The following is a 15,313-nucleotide window of genomic DNA, read 5'->3' as shown; positions in this document are numbered from 1 at the left end:
CAATTCCCTTACCGACCACCCCGCTTGTAGGAGGGGTTAATGTGGACTATAATGATGGGGGGTTGGCTCCCAGCTGTACCAATCAGAGGAGTCCCCAACGGCCCCCAGCTTGCTCAATTACCAAGCACCTCTCCTTAATTCCTTTTCCAAGCCATTTTTCCATTCTTTTGTGCCTCAATTTATGGAGTACCTGCACTGAGCATCTGCTATACACTTAAATAAAATGTTGCAACATATGGCCTACTGCCAGTTATCTTGTGCATGAACGGAGCCCACCTGAACCTGCTGCGAGGAAGGCAACTCCCCCCCCCCACTGCACCTGGTCAATATGGTGGTTAGGGAAAAATTCCTTCCCAGCCCCCCTTAACAGGGTGGCTAACGTAATGCCCACACAACTATAGCTAAACACACAGCATATTTTTGACCTAAATAGGGAGGGAGGGTGGGTGCTGCCCAGCCTGTTCCGAGTGAAAGAGTGGAGGGGCCAGACCCAGCCTGACCTTTTTAAACCCCTCATTCCTAGCAGTTTTATGTCCCCCCCCTTCTCCCCCAAGCCAGAAAGCATTGCCCTCTTCTCCCGGCCAGCCAGACAACTCCCCCCCCCCCGCCCTTCCCCCCACTTAAAGTGCAGGGTGGTGAATCTCCCACTTCTTTCCTTTGACTGCCCTCTTTTATTCTATCTGTATCTGTAGTCCACTTAGGTACTAGAACCTACTGACTTATTCTTCTCATAGACTTGCCATCTTAATAGCAAATTTTTACTTTTCTTCTCTGGTCAGATTAGCTTCTCCCCTCCTTGCTTCTGGCAAACATGATACTCTGCTTCCTATTTAAATATTTAACACACTGTAAAATGTGCCAATGTATCTGTTTGCCCCATTGAACAGCTGGGTGTATCCAATTTGTGTATTTTTAAAAATAGGATAGAATGGTCTCCAAAACTGAGGTGGGAATCATCTGGATCAGCCTTAGTCAGTCATGTGCACATAGAGAATCCACAGGCTGATACTCTGAAGCAACATGGGGTTGAGATATCACTGATAAAGAAACTCTTCCACCTTAACTACAATAAATAAGTACAGAGAGGGTATATGTTGCTGTAGTTTCCTATAAAGATTTCATAGGCATGGGTTTGGGATTGCCATGTTATTACAGTAGGGGACAACACTACAAATACATGAGAGTAAATTTACTCATATGTGTAAGTATTCGCATGATCAGGCCTTTAATTTCTCTTTCAGAATTTTAGGCATAAAATCAAAAACTAAAACCCAAAAATCTACTCCTTACGTTTACATTCCTAGTAGTATAATAGAGATTGCCAGATATTTTTGTTGAAACCATCAGAATGTTTGTAACAATAAACACAGGATTCATTCTTTTGTTTCCTGATTTAGGAAAGCGTCTCTATTCAGTAAAGCATGTGCTTAAGTCCCATTCAACTCAACATAAACGTGTACTTTCTGAACTGGGGCCTTGGTGAACATCAAAATTTATTGTTTCTCAAGGTAAATGAATCTTATTGTTCAAGAAATATTACCTTCTTTAATGGGAATTATGTGAACAATGTGGAAAAAACAGGATGCTATACTAAGCAAACAGCAATGGCATATCAACTATAGTATCTGAGACATGAAAGTGACACATACTGAGACTAGATAAAAACAAAAGAAATACAGAGACAAGCCAGACAGCTAAACAATTTGTTCAAGGAAAAAATCCCAATAATTAATACACAGTATGCAGACCAAGCATTTAACACAATAACTTATTCTGTTTATTTGATATCGGCACATTGTGGTATTGAAGAGAGCAGGATTTCATTTTTAGCCAAAGCCCCACAGTTAGTTGGTGGCTCTTCACTAATCCATTGTACCAAAAAAATTCTAAACTTCAGCTTTAGGATTAATGGCTGAGAGTGGAAATCAATGTGGAATTTTAACTTAAATGGAGTAAATAATTTTGGAGGCGAAAAGGTTTGAGCAACCAGAAGATGAAAGAAACTTTCTTATCATTGACAGTCTAAATTCTGCAAGCTTTTGCATGCAAACTTATGAATTGCTTGGATTTTTATTTGTGTTTGTTCCATTCTTAAAGTCGTATCTGAGAAGTATCTGGACCAATTGATCAGTTTGGCCCCAAAGAGGCATTTTTAAAATGAACATTTACAAAGAAGAGAGTATTCATATCCTTTCAGTATCTCCTGTATCTATAAAATCCAGCCTGGAGGGAGGGAGGGATATATATATATATATATGTTAGTGAGGGCAGACTTTTCCTCTAAAGTTGAATTGATATATGTTTTCTCTCTCATAGGTACTATATGCAATTCTGACTGGTACAGTTCAGGTATCCCTGCTGTAGGAAAGGGTCTCAGGTATATACCTTGCAGGGCTTACATTTTTCCTATGCATGAGTCCCAGTTTTGTAGAGAATACAGCACCTTCTAAGGCACCAATTCTTCAAAGACTTATGCACATGCTTACTATATGCACTGACAATAGTCCCACTGAGACTTTCCACAGTCTGTAAACTTAACCTTGTATAAATCTTTTAAAGATCAGGACCTGAATCTGTTAAATTCCCCCCTTGCACGAAAAGTTTCTCTAAGGTAGATCACAGGCAATTTTCAAAGTATTTTAATATTTCCCCAGTGTTTTTTTAAATCAGTATTTGTAAAAAGCCTTTTGGGGATAAACTGATGACTGTGTAAGCAGAGATCCAAGCAGAAAATGCAGATTTTAGTGATACTTGCCAAGTGCTACAGATCACCATTCAGGCCAGAGCTATTTCTTGATTATGTTCCATGTATTAAGGGCATGTGCAAAAGAGCTGTGTTTGCACCCATTTGTCTTTATAGTTTTACCAAGAGAAAGAGGGAATGTGCTGGGGACCATGGGAGGGAAATGAGAGGAGGAGGAGGTTTATTTTTGTTTTATCAAGGAATGAACCAGGAAAGAAAATAAAACAGGAAGCTCCCTTTGATTTGTAAGAAGAAAATAAGAAAGGCAAGGGCACCAAGAAATATCCACCTACCTCTTTCCTGAGGCAGGCCAAAGATAGGATGGGGAATGTTTAATTTCTTAGCCTCTTACATCAGCTCCTACACTAAGCAGGGCAAGAAAGTCAAGCAAAGGGACCAAGAAAAGTGACAGCATAATTAATCAGAGGAGAATTATGCCACTACTAACACTAAGTAGACTTAGCATCCAAATCAAATAGAGACAAAATTTGCTCTCCTATCGGTGCTCACAATTCCCTCCCCCATGGGAATTGTGTACATCAGATACAGGCTTTTGCTCAGAAGATTTAGTTAGGGAATCTACTTTTGACTTTAAAATAAACTCATTCAAACAATGTAGCGCATAAATATTTCTTTACTGTTCTTTACAGGTTGTTTACAGGATTATCTCAATTTTTGCAGCAACCCCTCTCTCTCCCAAGCCTTAAAAACACAACCTAAATGACGATGCATTTACCTTTTGTAATGGGCAAAGATTTGAAATGGCCTCCCTGTGGCTGGAACATATGGAGAAGGGGAGAGGGAAAGAATAATATATGCTAAATAGGTATCACCTTGCATTGCACATTGCAGCCCTGATGGTAGCCATTTTTCACTTGGATTGCCAGCATGGTAAAGATTGTTATAAAAATAAAAAATGACTAGCTTTTACAAAGCAAACTGGAATGGAATGCCCATTCCTAGAACGGGAATGTGCTAAAGTCTAGCTCAAGTGTACAGTGTCAGAGGACAGTTGTGCTCTTTGTAGTGTATGATGACTTAAAAGAAAAGTCTGTTGCTTTCTTTGGACCTGAAACAAATCCTTGGGTTTTTTGGTTTTTTTTTGTTTGTTTTTTAAGTCTATTTGAGAAGCATAGTGTTTCATAAAAAACAAAAACAAAACAAAACAGTTATGTGTTTCTGGGGCCAAGGCCATGCTCGGATAAGGAAATCTGCTTCAAGTGAAAAAGCATGTTCTAACTGGATCAGAACCAGCTCTTCCATGATAGCTCAGCACATATAAGTCAGTTTTACACTTTGTGACAGCAGCATAATGCAGAATGCCAGTTAGATTGTATGTCTATCCCACAACGCGCAATGAGGCAGTGTACCAATGCTTCATTGTTTTGTGACCACAGAACATTCACTGTGTGGAGAGAAAAGAGTCTGAAAAGAGAAACTATGATTTTCTAATTGATGCAAAAACAACAAACCCCCACTACTGTTTCCATTTGACTCCTTGAAAAGCAGCATGTAACTGTTTTATAAGGGCTTCCCACCAACACCAGTATTTTTCAACTTATACAGTATTCCTCAACTGACCCTTAAAAGGCGGAACCCTTCTGTCCCACTTTTACATTCGTTATTTTTCCTTTCCCATGCAGAATGTTGATGTTTAAAGTGAACCATAAACGCACCACAGTGCTAATTTTCACAGCCTTAACACATTCTCCCTCCCCCCATCTACTAGGTTGGTGGGATTTTTTTTCTTGTCGATTTTTGATATTTTTGTTCTCACTCATACATTCCAAGTATCCTATCCATGCCACCTCATGTGCTGGTTTAAACTTTGTGATGATAGTCCAAAGAATATCTTCTTAGCCATCTCCTTCATTGGAAAATCTTGAGATCTATAACCACCAGCAAATACTTATAAAGAATTAAAAGTAGTTGGTGTTGGTGTTTCATTGCCATGAAATGTTTCCCTCTGGAAGTTTATTCAGAATGATAACCTGGCTTATGCTGACCTGCTTTAAAGTCCAATGTGTCATAGGAATATTTCAAATGTAATCGGATTCTTGTAGACAGTCACAGAATCACAGAAAACGACTAGTTCCGTATAGCTATTGTAATTAGATATTTTAAAAATAATTTCCCCCATTTATAAAGCTATCTGTAAGCTGTAATAGCATCCACATGAAATGAGCACAACACTCATTCTCTCATTTGCATATGGCATATAAACATTTGTTGGATGAGACATTTAGACAAAGTCCTAAACACTATGGGAATTAAAGATCCCATGGGTACTTTTTGAAAGAGACGGGGCTCACAGAACTGGGCCTTATATTTAGGACAGAGAATCTCATTGCCATGGGATAATGATCATTCCTGCACTAGATACCATTTGCTATATCATGCTTGCTGGGTCTTTTTGCTCTGTCATGACTATGAGCAAAATGTGATGAATAGTTCCTGGAACAATCATGAAACAGTAACTTTTACTCATTGGGAATGTGGTTAAGAGTTAATACTCTGCTAATTTATGGTTTGTCATACTGCTAGATGATGGCTTAATAACAAAGGAAAAAATGACCACCAAAAAGGTGACTCAATGCATGTCTTCCAACTGACTAATAAGTTACACACTAACTACATGCTAGGTTTCATCCATATAACAACAACAAGAAAAAAAGGAAATGACATAATTCATGCACATTTTTATACAGGCCTATTAATTCCATGAAAACAAAGCAAAAGGAAAGGCACTTCTGATACCAAACGAACATTTACCACTTTTTCTATTTAAAGTTAATTATACTGGGTGGGATTTTCAAAAGTTTTAACTCTGCTCCTATTGAAGCTAATGGAAATTCACCCCACTGACTTCAACCACAGCAGTGTGAGGCTGGTGCTCAGACCAGGTGCTTTTGAAAATCCCATCCGGTATCTATACTCTTCAATTTCCTCTCTGGTATGCGCACATCTCATTTACAACACAAAAATGGTTCCACACAAAAGATCCTCAAAATAAATGCAAACTCTGAAAAAGTGGGCTTTGGTCTGATCCAACATGGGAGACGTTGAAGCAAAGACATTTCTGTCTTCTAAAGTACCTTATTACAAATTCTGCTCGATGAATTGTGCTGCAGGGCTCCATATCTCCCCTGAATCACAGTATTGGCAGTACTTTTTTGTTCTGAACTGGTTTTATCTTTTCAGTCAGCCAGCCCATGGCTGGTTACTACAGACATTTTTTCTCTCCTGGTAAGCCTGAACTTTCACAGGTCAGTTTTATAATACTTTATGGATGATGTTAACACTTTCTGCAAATTTTCACTATAAAGACCAGCCTATTGCCATAATGATATGCAACATTCTGTCTAAAAGGATTCAAGGATTAGTGGCCCAAAATTAGTGGTGCAAAAAAGATTTTATAAAACCAAAATAATAATAAATAATACTACTTTGTGATTTTATAGCATTTACTATCTGAGGATCTCAAGCACTTTGCAAATAGCCATCAAAACGTCCCTCGGAGATACAATAGGAGCTATTAAAATCAACATTTGTCAAGTTACCATAAATATTTCCTATTCTAAGTATAACTGTGGAATCACAGATACTACGTATGGTAACTACTAGAAACCCCCACTTTTTAATGACCACCACCTATGGCTTCGAGTCTGCAAAGGCTTACACATGTGCTTCCCTATATGCATAATAAGCCGCCCAACTGACTAGAATAGCACTACTCACAGTGGGTAAAGTTAAGCACATGTATAAGTCTTTGCAGGATTGCAGTCTTAGTTAGGTATTATTTTCCATATTTTTCAGTGAGGAACTGAGGCATGGAGAAGTTAAGAATGACTTGCTGAAGCCCAGACATTAAGTCTATGAAAGAAATGGGAAGAGAATGCATATATTATGACGTCCAGTTCTAGCATAAAATTTGCAAAAGCACTTACACGACTTAGGATGTTATGTCCCATTTTCAAAATTGAATGAGGCACTTATGAGACTAAATCTTATTGAAAGTTAATAGGACTTAGGTTAAAGTCATTTTGAAAATGAGACTTAAGCTCTTAACTTACTTAAATGCATTTGAAATTTTTACTCCTAGAGTTTAAACAAAGAGGCATCCCTTCTCTTCCAGAATTTGCTTGAATACAAATTAGAAATGGGCCTGATCTGTGGTATTTCCTGCAGAATGGTGACAAAGGGTAATAATACAGGCCCATATGTTCCAAAGATATTCATGCTGAAAAGTGTAAAAACTTACCAAAAAACATTCCTTGAAATTCAGTACAAAAACTTAAATTTCCTCTCTGGTATGTCGTCATCTCAATTTACAACACAATGGTTCCACCCAAAAGATCCTCAAAATAAATGCAAACTCTGAAAAAGTGGGGTTTGGTCTGATGTAACATGGGAGACGTTGAAGCAAAGTCATATGCATGCCACCATGGGAAAATGCAGTAAATTACTACAGAAAACCGAGATAAATTAATACAGCTTTAAGCAATATTAAACTTGCTATAAGCAAAAATCCACTCCCTGGGGTGGCAAACTATAAATGTATAAGCATAAAGGGATCATTTGCAAATGGCTGAGATGTGTGGGCTTAATCTCAGGCTGCAAGGTACTTGGCAAAATGTGCTGTACATTTCTGTCTTCTAAAGTACCTTATTATAAATTCTACTCGATGAATTGTGCTGCAGGGCTCCATATCTCCCCTGCACCATGGTATCGGCAGGACTTTTGTATTCTGAATTGGTTTTATCTTTTCAGTTAGCCAGCCCGTGGCTGGTTACTACAGACATTTTTTCAGGTAAGCCTGAACTTTCACAGCTCAGTTTTATAATACTTTGTGGATGATGTTAACACTTTCAGCAAATTTTCACTATAAAGACCAGCATATGGCCACAGCTACTAAAAAAATGCCCAACATGAATTATTTCTCTGTAACAGTACTATAACTACAGGCAACTCCATGAAAACAATGGTAAATCTATTGGGTAGGATTATCCCTCAGATCTGCATGCAGAGGGTCACTTCACATACAAATCTTCTTCATCATAGATGGATAGGGGAATGGCAGGGAGTAGCACCATCCTCTTCTATTGCAGACCCCACAGAGCATGCTGGGGAAGATGGCAGAAACTGTGTGGTCCGAGGGGGGTTGGAAGGCTGTACATTGTTTCTCCTGTCCCCTTCCCCCGGACCCACAGAGATTCTGAGAAATTGATTATACAACCTGGAGCTCAATTATTTTTTTTCCGTGAATTCATTTCTCCCTGCCCACCCGTCCCCAGAGGAAGCTGGAGTCACACTGCCAGGGTTGGGGGGATGAGGGCTAGAGCAGCTGTGGAGGCATATGGCCTCTGAGTGATGGTCATAGCCTACTGTGGATGTCCCCAAATCATTCCACACAGACCATGTCACAAAGGAGGGAACACCTCCCATCTCAGACAGAATCGCTTTCAAATATACTCAGAATGTACAGTTGTTCTCTATAGATACAAAAGAGGGATCTGGTGGAGGTAAACTTTCAAAGTAGAGTGTGTGGATTTAACTACATGACTTCCCATGAGATTAAGGAGTAACTTGGATAAGATCCTTGCATAATGCTTTGAAAAGTTGCACTGTAGTGTCATAATTGTACCAATTTCAGACACGACTTCTTGAGCAAGTAATTGTACCTCCAAAGCTGCATGGCTTTTTGTAGCTATATAGTTAGTGTCATGTAGTAAATTAGCAAGTTGTAGCCATCCTCTATGGGCCAGATCCTTAGCTGATGTAAATCAGCATAGGCCCATTGACAACAACAGAGCTACATCGATTGAAACCAACTGAGAATCTGGCCCTAAGTGTTTTGTATAACAAGTAAAATACCACCACCTTACTCTTACACAGTGCTTTTCATCTTTAGATCTCAAAGTGCTTTTACAATGGAGGGCACTATACCTATTTCTACAGATGGGGAAACTGAGACTCTGGGAGGGAAGAGACTTTCCCAAGGTCACCCAGCAGGTCAGTGGGAAATTGAACCAATATAATAATCTCTTAATTGCAAAAAATAAATAAATCCCAAACCCTGTACATGTCACAAATCACTATGGCATGCTGCAGCAGTACAAGTGCACGCAAAACACAGCTACTATAAATAATGTAGCACCAATGAGGCTAGTGCAGCTAACAAGGTATTTTCATTCTCTCTCTTTGTGATTTACAATCTTTACAAATGCGGGCTATTGTTACTCATCCATATCTAGTACTAGGATACCCACTGCATTATACATTTCCATGAGAAAGGCTTTGGAAACAAAAATAGAACATAACAGTATTTAGTGTGAGTTGTGAGACTAATTTTAAAAACTGCTAATATAATATAAATAATAATATAATAATATAATAACATGTCTCCTTTTAGAATTTTAATTCTATGCAGCTGTAACAGTACCTGCACAATCACACAGCAAGCAATACCTGCTGATTACTATTTGCAACGGGAGCATACTGGAAGGCTCTCTCCAGACTGGGATCAAAACCAGGCTAATTACCAAGTATGTTTGGGCCTGGTTGTTAACAGTGAATGAACACTGTTTCTGTGACCAGTGGGAACAATTGGTTTTTCCTGAGACCTGTGCTAACTCCTGCCGTTACTCCTGCATGCAATCCACAGCATGGTACTATATTCATGGTGCTAACAGTACTTACACAAATTATCCCCGCCATGCTAGTCAGGGAAAGTGAGCTAGATACTAGAAAGAAAGAAAGAAAGAAAGAAAGAAAGAAAGAAAGAAAGAAAGAAAGAAAGAAAGAAAGAAAGAAAGAAAGAAAGAAAGGAAATACGAGTCAGTGGGTTCATCTAGGATTTTGTTCCCATTGTTTTGAGTCAGCAGTTGTACCCCACAATACTGTAACCAAATATTATTCTAGAACCTCTTTTTTTTTAAAGGGGGAGATATATGGTACTTTTTGAGTTAAACCCATTTTCTGGAATGTACTGAACAAATATTTTACAAAAGGGAAAACAGTTTACTTTGGAGTAATGTTACTGTTGAATGATTTGTAGTGCTCATCGCTGAATGATAGAACAGCCTTAAGGGCTATATTTTACAAAGGAGTCTCACTGTTGGAGGAATTAAATTTATCATATGCAGAAACAGGAAAATAATAATAATGATTATTTTGCCAATTAGATGAATAAATAGTTAATAGGATAAATCTGCCATGCAAGTTTATGTCAACGGCATTTCCTGCATGGACACCTGATAAAGGAGCAGGCATGTCAGAGAAATCCATACTTAATAAGGCTATGCATTTATGAGGTTTCTTTTGAATCACAAAGTCTGGGTTAGTCAATGAAACTTTCAAACTATCTGACTTGAAAATTAGGGTTTGGCAAGGTCCACTGACATCTGTTTGCTGCCACTTTATTTAGCCTCCTTCTACATTCCCTGGAGGTATCACATACAAGCTGCTCTGCAGTACCACACTAGAGCAACTGCAGACAGAAGGGAATGTAGACGGACATGCAAAGTGTTTAAAATAGGAAGCACAGGCTCTGTGCTGGGGGCTAACATAACAGGTGTCTATATACTGGGAGCTTATATTAATGAGGCTTCTGTTACACATGTACTAGACTGCCGTCAGTCTTTTCAGAAGTAGATGGGTATTTTGGTTAAAGTCAGACAGAGTAACCTCATAGTAACCTCTAGTCTGGCTCACAGCCACTAGGGAGGATTCTGAAGGACTGTCCCTTAGTGCTGCATTGATTAGATTTCTTCCCATAATACTTCCAGTGTTTTTGCTCAGTAAACCTTACTGACAATTGAGTCTAGAATAAAGGGTGGTGGGGGGAATAAAAGCTGATCTTCTTGTGAAAATGGGCCATAAAATTAACTAGGTTCCAAACATCAAACAATTCTTTTTGCTCTACTACAGCCAGAAACGAGAGCCTGTGAAATACATGGGGGGTGGGGAAGTGGGGGTGGGGATGGGGAAATGCTGAAAAGACACAGTCCTAAACCAAAGAAAAAACAGCCAACAATATCTCCAGAATCAATACAATGTTAAAACTGAACATTTAAACACACAAAACCCAGGAAATATGAAAGTCAAAATCCCCTTGAGCAATATTAACTCGGCCATACGCTACATAAGAAACATTTTCATATTCTGTTTTTGTTGATAGATGTATATTTTAATACTTATTTTCACATGCTATTTGTGTTCATGAAAATATATTTAATACTTTTAATACCATACTCTGACTTTATGGTGCATTTCCTGACTTTTATGTGTTGTAGCATCCAACCTCAACATTGCGCCAACATAGGATTTCATTGGGAGGGAGGGTGTTATAAAACAAACAAATAATATTTTTTTAAAAATCTATGTCCACTCAAGAAAAGTGGGGCTTGGAACCCACGATGTAGCTAGAGGGGTTGTGGTAGTGCTTGTTTTGCTAAGGATATTAATCCCAATGCATTTGGGGTGCTTACAAAAATCACAAATGCAGTTTCTATAAATTGTTTTGAAAGCCTTAAGTGCACATATGCCAGATGGAAGAGTCAGTCAACTTGTTAATGTTAAAGTATAGTTAACTTGTCTAGAGGAGGAGACATGTGAATGTACAATTAGTTACATTTCCAAATTAATTTTCATATAAACCGGAGTCTGGCACTTCATAAAACACTCTTCTTTAAAAAAAAAATCAATTGAATTTGCAGGCACCAGAATTCAGCAGAAAGGTCCATCAGACCCCCTGGGTCACTTCTAATGCCACCTTTCTATTTTGGGTTTTTTACGGCAGGCCAATATGGGTCTTCCATAGATGGCTGACATTTTCTTCTATATGCAGTAGGTGGTCTAATGCAAAACCTGGGACTTGCATGGCTCTGCTGTGGCCCTGACAATTTTTGCTGGACAGAGCCCCTTATTTGTTTTTTAAAAAAATAGCTGGCAAAACAAGTGAAAAGTTGAGAGTTCTCAAACTAATAAATGATAAGAGGGGAACACCATAGCTTGAGTTAAATTATTGTCTAGCTATTAATCAAAATTGGTTTTTCCAATTAAATACAGACCTACAGTACAACATCTTTTTATTATGTAATGCATCTCGATATGTATCAATATACTATGTAGATTGCTGAAAATTCATCAGCCTCATAACTGTATTTGGATACTAAGACACAACATTTAAATAATCTATTCAAGTGTTAAACATGTTTGCATATTTGGGACCAATGGAAGTAGGGAAGGGAACTAGCACCAAAAATATCAAATACTCTTTGTTAAATGGTTTACATACATTTAACATCTATGAGACAGTGGCAATGACCTCTAAAGTTGATGTTTATCTTGGGTTTCACATCATTCAAAATATTTTAAATTCATGTCTTGGGTCACATGCATGCCAAGAAGGGAATAATCAGAAACAACCCGCCACCCTCCAATAAAAAAAGGTTATCGACACACAAAATCTAACACAGATGCTGCTGCTAAATGTTACCAAGCCTTACTTCGGGTATTGTATTCTTTTGTTTCAACAACTGAGATGATTATTTCTGACACTTTGCCGTTAAGTATGAGAAAGGAATGAAAGACAGCTATTCACTTGGCATAAGTTTACATTCCTGCCCATTACTGATCAACAGAAGCCTGTTGAGTTTCTAAATACTGTACAAGTAACAGCAAAAAAGGGTGCTGTAAGCCAAACTGCTTGCATCTTCATCCAGAATAAAACATTCTTACTGAAAAATCCTAAAAAGCCAGGATAAAATAAAATTGAGCATTTTTCAATAAAGAAAATAAGTAAATAAACACACTTACATTTTTTCTCTGTACGGATTATCTAAAAGGTTTTGCATGTGCCCTGAGACCTTTGAATAATTGGGGTTGCAATGTAGCTTTAGAAATATACCATACTTTAAAAAGACCAACATTGTAAAAATAGCACCTCTGAACATTTCAAAGGTAATTTAACCTACTGAGTGCCATAGCCCTGTTACCCCCACAACACCATCCTTTCAGAGAAGGCTCAGAATGAACATTTGGAGTCCTGCACAGTAATTGACTGTCCACTGCCACTGATGCATGCAACTCATGGAACTTGTATGACTAATTCCAAAACACATACTAAAACATACCTCATTAAGAGCTTGGCACTTTCTATTATAACACAAGCATGTAGGTTTTATGAACTATAAAGATCCACTGGCAGCAATGACTCTGGAGTGAAATACAAATGAATTATAAGCATCAAAATCTCTGAAAAGTTTCTGCAAACCTGCTCACATATATATTCGAGAATGAAACATTCTTTCAGAGATGGTGTCAGAAAAAACTTGTCAGGAAACTAGATGACAGTTTTACAGATTTCTCCCAGTATGGAAAATTACAGTCTTTCCCTCACTTTGGGCAGAACATTGATCCAGATTCTCGTCTTAGAATTACTGGGAAGATAGGATAGTAGATGGAGAGACTTCTTAGATCTAGAGGTGGAAGAACTAGCTCGTCTGATTTTGAAAGCATTCAGATATGATTGGTTTTGTAAATTCGACTCAAGTACTACTGGGTTGATGTTCTGCGCAGGAGACAACTATGGAAGATGTAGCTGAAAAACAAATGTACAGATACTGTGAAACAGGTTCTGGGTGAAGTGAGTGAGAAAAATCTGAATGAAAAAAATACAGTTGTTACTATAAAAATCTTTACAGTTCTCTTTGCATGTAATTACCTTACCATAGTATTCAGGAAAATCCCCATGACTGGTATAGGGAATAGACTATAATCTCTATGCTGAGCGTAGAGAAATAGTACAGTGGTACTGTTAAGTAGGCAAATGAGAGATGTATAAAGATTTTAAAGCTGACCATGTCTAAGTTGTTATTTATTTGTATAGCCCCTATCAGGATCGGGCCCCTTTGTGGTACGCACTGGACAAGCACAGAAAGACATGGGTCCATGATGTGAGATTTTTCAATCTAATTTGAAATAAGATGAACCAAAGCCCCAATCCTGCAAATGACAATGTATGTGCGCAATTTTACATATGTGAGTATTACACTGTCCTCGACATGACGTCTTGTGTGAGTAAAGTTAAGCAGGGGCGTAAGTGACAAGCGAGAATAACAAACAATGCAGAGGAATGGGGAAGGGAAGACGAGGGTACTGATAAGGAGATCTCACAGATACAAAGATACATTATTGCATAACTTGTGGGTTCTAAATAATTGGAAAGTTCTTTTTTTCCCTTTTATAAACAATTAAAATCAGTCATGACTGACTGTTGTTCAACACAGGCATCACTGGCAGGCTGATTTCTTGTAGACATTACAGAAAAAGTGGTTCTTGAGGAGGGATTTGAAGAAGAAGAAAGTACTGGATTTACAGATTAGTTTGGGGGTGTGTACAGTTTACATTTGGTATCTCCTTGTACCAACCTAGCTTTTTGAGGAACGTCTATTCATAATACATTAACCATTTCCCCCTTTTACTACAAAAACTTTTCTTAAAAAAAAAAAAAAGGAATCTTCCTTAGGGGGAAAAATGTTTTTAAAGTTACAGGATATAACATATATATATGTTTGTATAGCATGAACAGCATGCTAGACATTTAAGAGAGAAGTAATACAAAGGGGAGTATGGTATTTGTCCAGAAGAGTTTACAATCTAAGGCTTCATGTCTGCAAAGCACTCTGTGCAGGTGGATCTCTTCACCAGAGCTCTGGGCAGATGCAGAAGTCTGCCCATGTGGAGCTCTTTGGATGATCAGTGCCTAAATAGGTTGGCTAGTGGCAACATGTTACTGTCTCGTATTGCTCCTTGCTTGTGTCAAAATCCACATCTCTTTTTGATTTACCTAGTGTGGAAGGGTAAATTTGTGAAGAAGGTTGCTAAAGTGAAAGCTCATCTTTGATAAAACGAGAGTGGAAGTGACAATAAAGACAATATTTAAAGAAATGCCATTTCATTGTCGTTGGTTGTTCTTTGGAGTATGGTGCTACTTGATATGCTTGGCATTTAAATGTGATCCTAACCAGCCTTTGAAATCAACATCTAATTAAAACAAATGGGAGATGTAGTTCACAACTTTAATAAAAATAATTTGCACTGTTGTAGCATCTTCTGTTGAGGATCTCAAAGTAATTTATAAACTCTGCTAGGCAAGTAGTATTCCTCATTATACAGATGGGGAATTGAGGCATTCTGTGATTCCATGTGACCTTGGGCAAATCACGTAAAGTTTGGGGGAGAGTCAGGAACTGAATCTGAATCCCCTAACTCCCTGGTTCTTGAACAATATAAACAATTTTCTGAAATTTTTTTTGCAGCTTACATGGCAGCTACGGTAGCCATGGCAAGTCATCTTTTCAATGGAGATGGCTATAAATAATATTCCATTTAATTAATTCTTTTCTTAAATGAAAGCTTGGTATCTGAATGGAAAAAACCTGCACATACTGTATTTCCGGGGAAACCTTCAAAACACAAAGTTGCAATTTTTGTGCCCCTCCTCTCAGGAAACTACTGGCTCTCTTCACAGGGCAATCTGCCTCATTTGGTGAATTTACTCCCTGT

Source organism: Chrysemys picta, chromosome 1 (assembly GCF_011386835.1).
Source record: "Chrysemys picta bellii isolate R12L10 chromosome 1, ASM1138683v2, whole genome shotgun sequence".
In the NCBI taxonomy this organism is placed as follows: domain Eukaryota; kingdom Metazoa; phylum Chordata; order Testudines; family Emydidae; genus Chrysemys; species Chrysemys picta.
The sequence above is the reverse complement of the archived record's forward strand: the minus strand, read 5'-3'. Positions refer to the sequence as shown.